The 14,508-nt window shown below is 37.4% G+C and overlaps 1 long non-coding RNA gene across 1 annotated transcript; it reads right to left on the bottom strand.

Annotated features, from left to right (window-relative positions):
* Window positions 1-954: 954 nt before the first annotated feature.
* Window positions 955-13,035, bottom strand: LOC117284446. The gene is made up of 3 exons (XR_004515535.1): window positions 12,963-13,035; window positions 12,131-12,205; window positions 955-1,060 (listed from the first exon to the last, which is right to left on the bottom strand). It is a non-coding gene; the product is annotated as an uncharacterized LOC117284446 (long non-coding RNA).
* Between the last annotated feature and the right edge of the window lie 1,473 nt (window positions 13,036-14,508).

The following is a 14,508-nucleotide window of genomic DNA, read 5'->3' as shown; positions in this document are numbered from 1 at the left end:
CTCTCTCTCTCTCTCTCTCTCTCTCTCACACACACACACACACACACACACACACACACACACATATATGGAAGGAGAAAAACTCTAAAATTTCATTTATAGATCTGTGTGTATTGACATGCACCTATAGTTCCAGCTACTATGGGAAGCTAAGGTAGGACAATTGCTTGAGCCCAGAAGTTTCAGTCTAGCATGGGCAAATAAAGTAATACTATTTCTTAAAATTTTTTCTTTCCCAGAGTATTTTGAAAACTTCTTACATTTTGGAAGCATTATTTTATTTTTATTTTGTTTTCTTGTTTTTACTGGACATATTAATGGATGGTGAAAGGCAAAAAAACTAAATAGAAAGCAACACCGATAAAAAACGAACATAAACATTCTGCTTTTCTTTAATTTGTTTCAAAAAATATATCTTAGTGGGCTGGGTATTTATCTCAGTGGTTTCATGGCCTGCCCCACAAGCACAAGGACCTTAGGTCAATCCCTGATATTCTTGTTTTTACTGGACATATTAATGGATGGTGAAAGGCAAAAAAACTAAATAGAAAGCAACACCGATAAAAAACGAACATAAACATTCTGCTTTTCTTTAATTTGTTTCAAAAAATATATCTTAGTGGGCTGGGTATTTATCTCAGTGGTTTCATGGCCTGCCCCACAAGCACAAGGACCTTAGGTCAATCCCTGATATAATATATCAAAACTTAAAACCAGACATATTTTGTTGTAAAAGATGGAAACTATAATTCTTTTAAGAGCACTTACAATTTTGGCATCTTCTAAAATTATAATTTGGCTTATAGATATTTGGATAATGTATCAGATGAATACACTCTTCAGAAATTCAACACATCTGCCCCAGTGGACGTCAGAAAAACAAAGTTCTTTGAAATGAAAAGTACATACTTTAACATGATTCTTCATTTTTGTTTTTCTCAACTTCATAAAAGGTTTGATTCTAATTTTATTTGCTTTGTGGGTAATTTGGGAGTGAGCTTCCTGGATGGTCCATCTCCATTTCAGAATGACAGCTGGAAAATATCCAACAACCACAGACCTAAGACAACAAAACAGAATTCTTATTGGAAAGAAACCAAGAAATATGCATCAGTACACTTTCCTAGTTGGCTTTACCAGCTGGCTTAGTTTCTTATTTGTGTCCGCTTTGAAGTGTTTGAGTGTTCTTTTGTTTGTGTTTTATAAGCCTTGCACATATTTAGAATACTTTTATCTACCTCTGGCAAAGGAGTGGAATCCAAGAGAACAATATCATTCTGAGTAAATTGCTAGAGAGAGCTGGCAAAAGCTACAGTTTTTATACTATCTCCTTGACACCATCAGACTCTAAGGCCTTTCCTTAATAACAATGTACACCTAATTATAATATCTCAGCTTCATTAACATGTTTAAATATCTTCCAACCTATTGACAGTTGTAAAGAGGCTGATGGGTACTTACATGGGAGAAGAAAATAACTACTTACAAACTAACAAAGATGTTATACCAGTTATTGAAGTAATTGACTCAGATTTTACAGCTGCAAAATTGATATTCTCCAAATGTTAATTTCTTTAGCAAGCATTCAAAACTTACTCCTGAATTTTACGTATCTCACTGGGGTGAAGATATTATCTCAACATCAGTATCCTGAACAAAACCAAAAGTAGATTCTTTGAAAGTCAGTGAAACTGACAAACCCTTACCAAATCTAAGAAGAGATAATATGAAAATCATTAAAATTAAAATCTAACCTGTCACGTAAAGGTACAAGATCCCAATAATGAATATAAGGGTACTGTATACCTAAAATATACCAATAAACTTAATTAAAAAATAAAATTTAATTGCCATTGTGACACTAAAAAATAAAAATGAAAAAAAAAAACTTTAAAAATCAAAACCAAGACCTTTACTCCCAATCTTACAGAAATTGAAAAGCTATTTTGTAAAGCTGTTTTCTTAATTTACCAGTGCTCTGAAAAAATACCTGGGAAAATCAAATTAATAAAGAAAACTACTTATTACTGCTCACAATTTAAGACATTTCAAGCCATGGATGGTAGACACTACTGCCTTAGGTCTGTGATAGCACAGTACATCATAGTTGGGTAGACAGCAGAAGAAGTCTTTTCACCTCAAGGCAGTCCAGAAGCAAAGAGCAATGGAAGAATCTAGTATCCCACTCTCCCCTTCAAGAGTGCATCTCCAGTCTCCATTGATCTAACTTCCTCTACATCCCACCTCCTAAAGATTCCATTACCACCTTATAGTTCCACAGGCAGAGGATGGAATCTTTAATGCATGTGTTTTGCAGAACATTCAAGATCCAAAAATTGTAAAGCAATTCTATAGCTTATATCTGCATGTCACTCGAAAGCCTCACACACTCACAGATGGGGCTTTTGAGAGTGACTGGGTAATATATGTGTAATACTGGATCAGTCCACCGATTGGTTTGGCATAGCTCCGGGTGTGTATGATGGACTTACTGTGAGGGAAGACCCACATTGAATGTTGGTGCCACCAACCAATAAGCTTGTAGCATTGATAGAATGAAAAGTGAAATAAGAACAATGTCTCACTTCTTGTCTTCAGCATCATGAACTGTTTCACCTCTGCCATGCCGCTGTACCATGCCACTGTACCATGCCACTGTGTATTGGAGCTGGCTATCAACTGAAATCTCTACAAAATGTGAGCTAAAATAAATCTTTCCTCCTTTATCCTGTTTTGTTCCAGCAACAAGAAAGTAACTAAGACTAATTTTGCTACTGTGAGCAGTGGAGTCATTGCTGTGACTGCATGTGACCGTGTGAAACTACCTAATAGGAAGAGTTTGGAAGTATTTAGAAATGCTGGTTTCAGATGCAACCCTGGAATGCTGTAAACCAAGCTTAATGAGCAATTCTGATCAGAATCTCAGAAGGTTTCAGTTAAGAACAGACTTCACTTCATTGGTAGCTGGACTCCAGGCCATTTGTGTTATGCTTTGACAGAAAATTTGTCGCATTTTGCTCTTGTCCAGACACATTGTGGGAGACTGAGATTAAGGACAGTGGACTAAGTAAACTAGGGCGTTAAATTTCAAGTCAGACTAACATTGAGGCAGTAGTATGGCTACTGGTGGGGGCTGTTGGTCAGCTGTACCTTAAGAATCAACAGCAAATGTCCCAGGAGAATGATTTTAAAAGTTTTGAGTGGCAAATTTATGGCTTGCAAAAGTGGAACAGAGAGGAATTTGGCTCTGAAATGATTAGCATTTAAAAGCCCAGTGATTTGGAAAAGGACAATAGAAAAGATGGCCTGAGGGCTTCACAAAACCCAACAAGACTTCACCTTTTTTAGCTTCAGAATTGTAAAACTGAAAGACTTCCCTTTACTCCAAGAACTACAGGGCAGCATGTTCCAGAATAGTGGTGGCCTAGGGAATTTGTTCCTTGGGACTGGGTTCATAGCACAGAGCAATCCAGGTACTCAACTTCTACAATCAAGAGAGATGGGGGCTGGAGATTTGGCTCAGTGGTTCCACTGCCTGCCTCGCAAGCACAAGGGCCCAAGTTTGATTCCTGGTATCAGAGAGAGAGGGAGGGGGGGAGCTATCTACTGGTCCAGCTGGCAGCAGAACTTTGTCACCTGCAAGGTGCTAGTTTTAGGTATAAGCAGAATCCAAAATTGAAGGACCTGAAAGGATTCCACCAAGATTTCAGAAGGCCTGGTAGCCTAAGCATTGTGATTCTAAAGGAGCAGGGAATAAAGCTATGAGTGTGAAGTGGAAAGTATAGTGGAGATCCCCGAAGGTTGGAAGCTAGGAATCTGAATTATCTGAGGAAAGGTGCAGGAGCAAACTGGCCTAAGAGAAAGGTCATGAGAGGTACACTCACCAGTAGTGCCATAGGGGCAGAACCACACAAGCTCTTTGAAATTCACACCTTGCCACAGATTACCTCAGGTGTTGGACATTGAAGTTTGGGATTTAATGTTTGCACTTCTGAATTTTAGTCTCTTATGCAATGACCATCTGCTATGCTACTCTATCTTGGAGCTGGTCAAGTATAGACTGAAATCTGTGAGTTAAAATAGACCATTCCTCCTTTAACATGTGGGTATCCAGTATTTCCAGCAATGAAAAAGTAACTGAGACAAACAAATTTAACAATAAAGATAAAATGGGAAAATTCTTAGAAATCCACCTATTGCCAATCTGACTAAAGAAGATATGGAAAATCTGAACAAGCATATAACAAGAAATTAAATCAAGGGGCCAGGGATTTAGTTCAGTGGTTCCAGTGCCTGCTTTGCAAATGCAACGACCTGAGTTCAAGCCCTGTACCAAAAAAAAAAAAAAAAAAAAAAAAAAAAAAAAAGAGAAAGAAAAAAAAAAAGAAAACAAAGAAATTAAAGCAATAATCCTAAACATTTAAAAAGGAAAAATTCAAAACCAGAGGACTGCACTGATGACTTCTCACAACCATTGAAACACGATACTTTGAAACGAAAGACCATGATACCAAAAGAAAACTACAGATGTATCTCTAATGGCATTGTCTTAAAATTCCTCAACAAAACATTAATATATCACTTACATTAGAAAGAGTAAACTTCAAACCAAATTTGACTTATTCTGTGAATACAAAGATGTTTCAACATAAGAAAATTTGTTAATATAATATACCATATAATTATTTTTTAAATTAACTTTATTGGGAGAGGCACAGTCATGTGGAGCTTGCCTGGGTCCACAGCCCCACGCCTCTGGGCCTTGGCAGAGGAACAGTGAGAAGCTCAGCCATGAGGGTGCCTGCACACCCCCACCTCCTGCAGGTGTCTCTGGCTTCCTGGCTGGGCTGGTACCTGTATTCATACAACAGAGGCACAAGGGGTCATAAAGTCCATTGTTCTGAGTTCTAGCCTCAATTTTTATTTAATTCACAATTAAAAGAGAGTTTTGCAGAATGCATCAGTCTATGTTGGAGGTTGTTCTCTTTTAGGGCTGGAAATACTTCACTCAAGGTTCTCCTTGACTTGAGGGTTTGTGTTGAAAAGTCTGCTGTGATTCTGATGGGCTTTCCTTTGCATGTAATTTGTTTCTTTTCTCTCATTGCTTGTAGTATTTTGTTAAAGGTGTTAAAGTTAAAGGTGTTAGATTAATAACTATCACAGTTGTCATTTTTCTAAGCTGTGCTTGATGCTATTGTGTTGCTGATTGTATTACTTGGGCTAAGATGTTGTGATTAATTTAATCAGTTGTTCTGATTAAAAATGAGATAGCCTCAGAGTCATCAAAGACTCAAAACCTAAAATAAAGCTATAGCAGGAAGATCAAAGTATTAACCCAGAAATTAAACCAAGGACAATACCAAAAACAAAAACAGAAATGAGAAGACATTCAAGCAAGGCACAAGCACAAAGGCTGCCTGTTCATCAAAGGCAAATTCTGAAGGAAATGAGGTGGAAAAGTCTGATAATCAATCACCTGGACATCCTGAGCTGATAGCATAGGAAGTAATAAAACAGATCAATCAAGCTCTAGAAAAATTCAAAACAGAAATAATTTCCCAGATAGCTACAGAGATGGTGAGCAGACTGAAATACATGATTAGAGACTCTAGAACAGAAACAGATTAAAAAAAAATACATGAGCTCAGGACCATGATAGAAGCCATGTATGCCCAGCATAGAAAACAAATGGAAACCATGAATACTCAACATAGGAAAGAAATGGAATCCATGAAACAGATTCAAACAGATATCCAGGAAACAAAACAAAACAAAAACTCTACTGAAAGTATACATAACAGACTGAGCCAATCTGAAGACAGGATATCAGATATAGAAGACAAGATGGTGGTCAGTGACCATGAAAAGAGGGATCTCTTAAAAAGAGTAAGGGACCATAAGAAATCAATCCAACAGCTCCTAGAAGATACAAAGAATAGTGTAAGACTGACAGGAGTTCATGAAAAAGCCAGGAGAAAGTACAAATGACACTAAAAAAAAACTGTTCACAAAATTAATGACAGAAAACTTCCCAAACAAAAGGGAAGAATTTGACATACAGATAAGTGAGATACATAGGACTCCAACTAGCCATGATAAAAAAATATACACATACACATAATAATCAGAATCCCAGAAACCCAGCTATATATTTCATACAGAAATTTGCTTCAAAAGTGTACATAGCAGCATACTCATTCATGATAAACATGTTCTTTGGCTCAATTATGCATCACAAATGAATATATAAATAAATATACATGCCACAAAATTTTACCAAGCCATAAAAAAGGAATTATACATGTTACACCTTGGGTGAATCTCCAAAACACCAATCTAAGTAAAGGAAACTTAAAATAAAATTACAAATATTTTATCATTCCTTTTATATTAAATACTCAGAGTTGGCAAATTTGAAAAGACAGAAAGAAAATTAGTGGTTTCTAGAAGACAGCGTAAAATAAGTTGAGTAATAAGATTTAAAGGGCATAGTGTAGTCCTTTGTGGTGATAAAAAGTGTTGAAACTTGAGAAGGTTGGTGGGTGTACAATGTTGTTAATGCATTCAATGATACTTAATTGCACACTTTAAAATGGTTGGGTTTTGTTTTTGTTTTTGTTTTTGGTATGAATTTCAGGCCAGTTAAAGAGCAGGAAAAAAATAGGACCTACCACACAGGGATGTTTTGAAGGTTGAATGGAGCAGTGCAAAAATAGTGTTTTAACATAGTATTTGGAACATAAAAAGCACTCAATAGTCCTTCAGATAAAAATCACTGTTTTAATTTCTCATATTTTATTAGTCAAACTTAACATTATTTCATCAATAATTTATATGAATATAAGGTATTAAATCCTTTTCCAAAGATTTTTGTGGATGGTTGGATGTGGATGATGGAAGGCAATCAATCACTAACATGTTAGGTAGCACGATTAAGATTTAAGAACTGTCAATAGATTGAAGCAGCATTGCAAAGTTGAAGTAAAAGTCAAAATTTTGAGATCTGCATTATTGTTAGTGGAGAAAATCATCTTCAAGAATAAATATGTAAATATGTGATGATTTGGTATCCAATATATTCAAAAGAATCCATGAATGTCATGTCTGCCAAAAATTCAGTCTATGCTTTGGTTTCATTAAGTAATTGGAAGAGTCTAAAAGTCTACGTTGTCAGAAGCATGAGTTTTGCCTAGCTCTTCAGCAATCCAGACTTTAGTTAAAAGGTGATCCTGTCTGGACAGCACCTTTAAGGAAAACTTTCATGGGACAGAACATATTACAAGCTAGGTAAAATATAATTTTGCTAAACCTCCAATTCTGTCACAGGAAAATGACCAAAAATACTAAGAATGATTAAAATGGAAACAAAGAGGTTTCATTTAGTTGTTTGTTTTTTAGTACAGGGGATCAAACTCCAGACCTTGCCCTTGAGAGGCAGGCAGTGACACCATCAAATTAAATCCCCGGCCCAGAAACACACATAATATTATAAAAATATTATCAATGTTTTAAAGCTGTAAAATCTCCTTAATTTCAAAAGTCTGTTAAAAAATATGGTTGAAAATAATAGAAAAAAGATCTATAATTAATGGAAAAGAAAACAACCTAAAGTCATTATTGCCTTCACATTTGGTGTTTTGTGCAGTAGTAATTTCCAATCACTGAAATAATGTAGCAGTAATTGCAGAATGTCTGTAAGAGAGTATACAATTATTTAGCACAGAACTCAGGAGTCAGCTCAGGCAAAGCACCTCTGTCAGTGAGACCTTGGCCAATTTACACAACCTCCTTAAACATCCCATCATCCCATTTTTTTCTACTGTAAGATGAAATAATATCTACATTACAAATTTATGGTAATTTCTAAAGCACCTACAAAATAAATCCTGGAGCCTGACATAGCATACTAGACCACTGTGTTAACCTTGCATATAGCAGTGGACTTCACGTTCTTCAATTGCATCAGAACTGCTGACCCAGACAACTGAAAGGAGACAAAACTGTACTATCACAGGCTGCGCTGTTGTGTAGATCTCTAATAATAATTAGATTACCCACATGTTCAGGATTACCCCTTTAAGATCTGTTCCTTCACAGAAAAGGACCAATAGAAAAATTGCTTTGGTAGGCTCTCTCTCAAACAAAATGATATTTGAACTGTAGAATTTTCAAATTTGAATAAGAAGTGTGTAGCTGAAAACCCTTAACTGCATTTAGAATGTACTTCTTCAGGATTAACAGTTCCAAGGTTCCTCTTTTGGCAGTTGTTCAATCATACGTCTTTACATTTTCAGTATCTTCATAGTTATTTGTTTAGCATGATTTTACGAAATCCATAAAAATCTATAAAGGAGCTGTCCTTGGCATTGTTTATAGTCATTTGTAGACTAGTAGGGTGCTTTAAGACTTCCAAGTCCCATCGTTTGTCAAGGGCTATGTCTACTCTTCCATGAACATTCTTGCATTACTTTCTGTTTTCTTTCCTTCTTTGCATCATCTAGATACACTAGAACCTTTCAATATGTTTGCCTTTTGGTTGGTTTGGGATCATAATTGTTGGTTTTGCTCATATTTTTCTGAGTTACGTAGAAGTTATAGGATACAAATTTATACTGTGCCAGGTAATACTTAACTCCTAGTATTATATGGATTAATGCTTAATGAAGTGTGATAAAAATACTGGTAATGTTTAAATAAAAATTGTTAAAATATTTATTAAAACAAAAGACACATTAGCACGAATTCCTTCACAATAGTGCCCCTTGCTTTACATATACTTATCCCATCTTTATTGTCAGTTTTTGGAGCAGTTCTGGAAGTCTTTTTTCAGTAAGTGTCTTCTGTGGCTTCCTTGAGGTCCTGAATGTATTAAAAACATTGACTACAATTTGTGTTAAATAAAGATGCTATGGTGTGTTCTCATCCACCTATTCACTGGATCTGGCAACCCATGAATTCCGGCTCTTGCTAAAACTTAAAATGACTTTGAAAGGTAAATACTTTTAATCCATTCACAACGTTGAAGCAACTACTACAGGGCAACGATTGATACATAAAAAGACTTTCACAACTGTTTCAGAAATTGGCAAGCATGATGGGATAAGTGTGTTCAAAGCAAGGGGCAGTATTTTGAGGGGGATTCATGGCAATATGTCTTTTACTGTAATAAAATTTTTTAAATTTCTACATTCCCTGTAATGTTTGATTATACTTTGCATTTTCTTATTTATGTTTATAAAAATCTAGATGTCCTTGAAAAAAAACTTTCCAGAAATCAGGACTAGTGTTCCATAACATCTTTTCCCAAGGTGAGTGACAGCTATGTTGTTAAAAGAGAGAAGATAAAATCCCAGAAGCTCTTTTAAATGAGCCTCTACAACAAAGGGCTGGAAGACTGAAATCCTTGTGCTGAGAAGGAAGTAACATAGAACTGAGCATAATATGGATGTCGATAAAGGCACCAAGTGGAATGCAGCGTCAGCAGAGTCCGGGCAGTCGTGAAGGCCTGTGTGGGGAAGTGCTGCGACAGGTAGGATACTATTTTGTGTCCCCTGAGAACCATCAATTAAACCAGTTTCATCAATAGAACCTTTACCCATCACTGAAATATCATGTTAGAACTTGTGTTGCAGTCTTTATATTTTCACTATATTATTTAAGACCTTAAGACTCTGCAACAATTAACATTTATATTTCAGCACTTACCACAAAGATTGGTTTATAGTGATTATAAAAATATGTTAGCATTTTGTTATTAAATATTGAATTGTTGAAGTTAATATATTCTTTTTTCCAAAAATAATTTCCCAACATATTACTAGTTAAGAAATACCAATGACTGTGACTTTCTAACAAGGCATTTATCTCTTATGTGAACATTTCCAAAAGGTGTTTCTTCTATTTTAAGGAAATTGTTTTAAGAAACAGAAGTACAACCCAATAAAACATGACTTTATCACAATTAACTTTCATGGCTTAGTTTTTTAAAATCACAAATTGAGTTAACACTGAAAAACTTTCCAAGAGCCCATTAAGAATTTAAGCAACTGATTTTCAAAGGTGAAGGGGCATGTTTGTAATTGTTTTGTGATATGTTTTAAGTGTGTAATTAAATAGTTATTAATGTAATTGCAAAAATGGAGACTAGAGTTCAACAAAATTCATACAGAACATCTAAATTTTAAAAGACTGGCAAGTATAACATAAAAATGTAAAATGGGTAGGGCATTGTAGGTGAATAAATAAGCAAAACTTCTAAATAATAGATTACACTAGGTGAAATAAAGAATTCCTTAGAAGTTTTAAAATTTGAAATACTAATTTATGAGCTTTAATCACGACAAAACAGTGCCTTCAGAGTATTTGCTTATGAACTGATCCTATTCTGGTTTTCCTTGATAAGAAATTAATGTTACTAGCCAATTTGGACTAGTTATGGAATGACAAATAGTGGCCTTTGAGTTACCTCAATGCCTTTGAGATGGAGTAGTTAGATGAAGGAAGTAGGATGTCGCTGTTATGAAAATTCCTTTCTAGAAAGTGTGGGTTAGACACATGGAACTGAGCCCAGGAAGGGTGTTTACTACAATTATTACCACCTTTCCCAATTCCCCCAAATCAGGACTTGTTTTACATGATTCTTGAACAGACATTTCTTAGACAAAGAAGTAAAAGCAGCAAGTAAATATATGAAAAAATGTTCCACACCACTGGTCATTCAAGAGATGCAGATGAAAACAACACTGAGATTCCACCTCACCCCACAAAGAATGTCTGCTATCAAGAAATCAACCAATAACAAATGTTGGTGGGGTTTGGGGGACAAAGGAACCCTTCTCCGTTGTTTGTGGGAGTGCAGACTGGTGCAACCACTATAGAAATCAATGTCGAGACACTTCAAAGATCTGGGACTAGAGGTTCCATCTGACCCAGCCATCCCTTTCCTGGGTATCTTTCCAAAAGAATTAAAAGAATCATATCACAGTGATATGTGTGCACCTATGTTTATAGCAGCAGAGTTTGTCTTAGCTAAGACTTGGAAACAGTCCATTTGCCCCTCAGTTGGAGACTGGATAAAGAAGATGTGGTTTTTCTATAACATGGAATACTACTCGGCCATAAAGAATGAGAAATTAGAGTCATTCATAGGAAAATGGATACACATTGAGGATATACTCCTAAGTGAAATACTTAAGTTACACATGCGTAAATACCGAATAGTTTCTCTGATGTGAAAAACTATAATAGTACATAAGATCCTAATGGTATAACTGATAATGTGAAATAGGAAGAAAAGGGATAAAGGTGTAGGGAAAGTGGGAGGGGTAGGGGAAAGTTCATAAGGGAAAAGAAAAAAATATGAGAAAATGGAAATAAAGTGTCTGTAAATGGGGAGGGGAGGAGGGGGTGAAGGGAGGGCAGGGACAAGGGGAAAAATGAGAACCAAGACCTGTCATGGAAAGGTACAAGATCCCAATAATGAATGTAACTGTACTGTATACCTAGAATGTACCAATAAATTCAATGAGAGAGAGAGAGAGAGAGAGAGAGAGAGAGAGAGAAAAGAAATTTCCTGCCAGGTGTGGTGGTACAGGCCTACAATCCCGGAACTTGGGAGGCTGAAGCAGGAGGATTGCCTAGAGGTTGAGGCCAGTGTAGGCTACATAGTGAGTTCAAAGCCAGCCTGAACTTCATAGTGAGACTTTGTTGAGAGAGAGAGAGAGAGAGAGAGAGAGAGAGAGAGAGAGAGAGAGAGAGAGAGAGAAGAGAGGGAGAGATAGAGAGGGAGAGAGAAGGGAAGGAAAGAAAGAAAGAAAGAAAGAAAGAACGAACAAGTGAAAAAGAAAAGTAAGTTAGTTGGTGTGCAGTGAGGAAGGAAAAGAAACGAAATATCTAAACAATCAAGCCAAGCAGAAAAGCCAGCAGTACGGGTTGAATTTACCCCTTAGAATTCATATGTTGAAGTCCTAACCCACTGCTTCAGAATATCAGTTTCTGGAGACAGGGAGAGTGAAATGTTAGGTCAACTTAAGTGGACCTTAATCCAACATGACTGGCACCCTGTAAGAGGAGAGGAGGGCAAAGACAAAAGAGGAGAGAACCCGTGAAGATGCAGAGGGAAAGTGGTCACCTGTGAACTAAGGGAGGAGGCCTCAGAAGAAAACAATCCTCTTGTCACCTTGATTTGGGCTTCTAGTCTTCAGAACTAGGAGAGAGGAACTTGCTGTTATTGAAACCATTCATTCTATCATACTTTTTATAGTAAACCAAGCACACTCTGCAAGATTCCCAAAGGACCTTAATAGTTTTACTAATCCCAGTAGAAGAAAAGGAGATTGGCTAACCCCTGAAATTAAATAACATTAATTACCTCCAAAATTCATTTTATATAGCTACATTTACCCAAATGTGGTATAGAAGAGGCAATTAATTTTTTTCTTTTTTTTTTTTTTTTGTTATTGGGGATTGAACTCGGGTCCTTACATTTGCGAGGGGGGCAGCAGCACTAATGAGCTAAATTCCCAGCTAGGCAATTAACTTTTAAAAGCAAAATGAGTTAGGAAACAGCCTGTGAGGACAGATAATTTCTATCAGCTATTAATGCTGACACTAGAAAATATATATCTTTAGGAAGTTATAGTTTAGGGAGAAGTAAATGTTTTATGTAAGGAAGTTATAAGAGACCAGAAAACAGCTGTTAATGTGGGGAGCTAGCTGTCTAGCTAAGGAAGGGATTGGGCAAAAGGAGTTGGGTAAGAGAAATGAGGCCCAATGCTAAGGGAGAGAGAGAGAGAGAGAGAGAGAGGGAGGGAGGGAGGCAGAGGTTTTGCAGTTGACCCAGTCCATACTACTTATCTTAAGAAATGTGTCTGCTTGCCTTGGTGTGATTACATTGAGTTTGAGACTACAGAGAAGTACTGCACCAGTTGACAAATGTGATGCAAGCAAAAATAGAGACTTACTGCTCTGGGGTGGCAAACAGCGGGGCCTCCATGGTCAGTATTATCTGAGAAAGGTATAGGGATGACACAGTATTCAGTGAAGCATTGGCTTGAATAGGAAGGATTGAGCAGTTTGGTGAACACAAGTCAAGTAAGTAAGCCTTAGTGTGTAATGATGTCAACATCAGATGTAGGTTCTCTAAGTGAGAATCAGACTTGGGTGATCAATGTTGGTATGGAAGCCAAATATCTTCTTACAGAATTCGGTTTGTCCTGTAAACACGGCCAGTGGGAGTTTGACTTAACAGAGGTCACGTGGAGATCCCGTCTTTGATGCCCCTCTTGTGGAGCAGCTCTCAAAGAACCCATTGGTTGGTAAATATCACAAGAGCCAACACTTTCACTGACATAAAAGGCAACTCGGTCCTTCCACCCTTCCTTGCCCTTAACAAGAAAAATAAATTAAAAATAAATAAAAAATACTTTGTGCAACATTCAGGGAGAACACAATATAGTGTTAGTAACCTTTTCAGGATTCCAACATGCACCATTTTTTACTGCAGACTTCTGCACAGCTGTGGACTGGTGGCAGCTGTGAGACATTGCTGGTGGTTCCCAGAGAAGCCAGTCGAGAGCAGGATAATGGTGACTTCCTGCACGGTAGAGCCTTCCGTGTTCTTCAAAGAAGCAGCGCCCCTCAGCGGGAGAATAAGATGACAGGGGAGACATGACAGAACAGAGCTAACTCGAAAACAGGGGTGGGGTCTGTAGTTACAGCATTTAGCTTCACAAGGCTCCCAGAAGAAGTGTTAACTTGCTGTGCCTTGTCTGGGCAAGCAGCAGTGGGAGAATGGGTGAACTACAAATCAGAGTAGCCACGAGCTATCTTGCCCCGTGTAAAGGAGTTGGTTTCAACAAGAGTTAATTCCCTCTAGTGGGAGCAGCTGGATGAGATGCACGCGTGTGAGGACAGAGGGCTGTGCCATTCAAGTTCCTAACATTGATGTGATCTCATTGGCTTCTAGAGGCGAGAGTGGCCCAGCGAAATTTTGGTTCCATTGGGTGTAGGGGGAGCTTCTGACTTCTGGAGAAGTGTCACAATGAAAGTAGTGTTTCAGGAAGATGAAATTCCAATTTAGGGGCAAAGAAATGCCTGTTTGGGGAGGCAAACCTCAGCTATATATTGCTTTAAAAGTCAAGAAGATTTCACTGAGGTGTTAAACAAAAGTGTTTCATTTAATACGCAGATTTGTACACGAGAGGAGGGAAAGGCCAGTCAACGGGCCAAGCAGGTTTATTGGCAAATGTGAGAGGACCTCTCTGATCTGGTGGGCAAAAGACAGAAGGTGCCCTCTTACAGACCCAGGAGGTTTCAGGGGCTCGGAAGGAGCGAGAGTATCTTTCGACCGGAGACTTTAGGGAAAGTTTAGCAAGGGACTTCTGATTCCCTCTTTTGGTACTCTGGCCCTTTTGCCCAGAAACCTAAGGTTAAATAAACAGAGACTTAGATCTCCTGAAATGATGTGCTTTGGTCAGGAAAGCAGTGCTCTTGTCCAGTCTGTGTCAA

This window comes from Fukomys damarensis, unplaced genomic scaffold (assembly GCF_012274545.1).
Source record: "Fukomys damarensis isolate Sample0158 unplaced genomic scaffold, DMR_v1.0_HiC HiC_scaffold_37, whole genome shotgun sequence".
Classification (NCBI taxonomy): domain Eukaryota; kingdom Metazoa; phylum Chordata; class Mammalia; order Rodentia; family Bathyergidae; genus Fukomys; species Fukomys damarensis.
The sequence above is the reverse complement of the archived record's forward strand: the minus strand, read 5'-3'. Positions and strand labels throughout refer to the sequence as shown.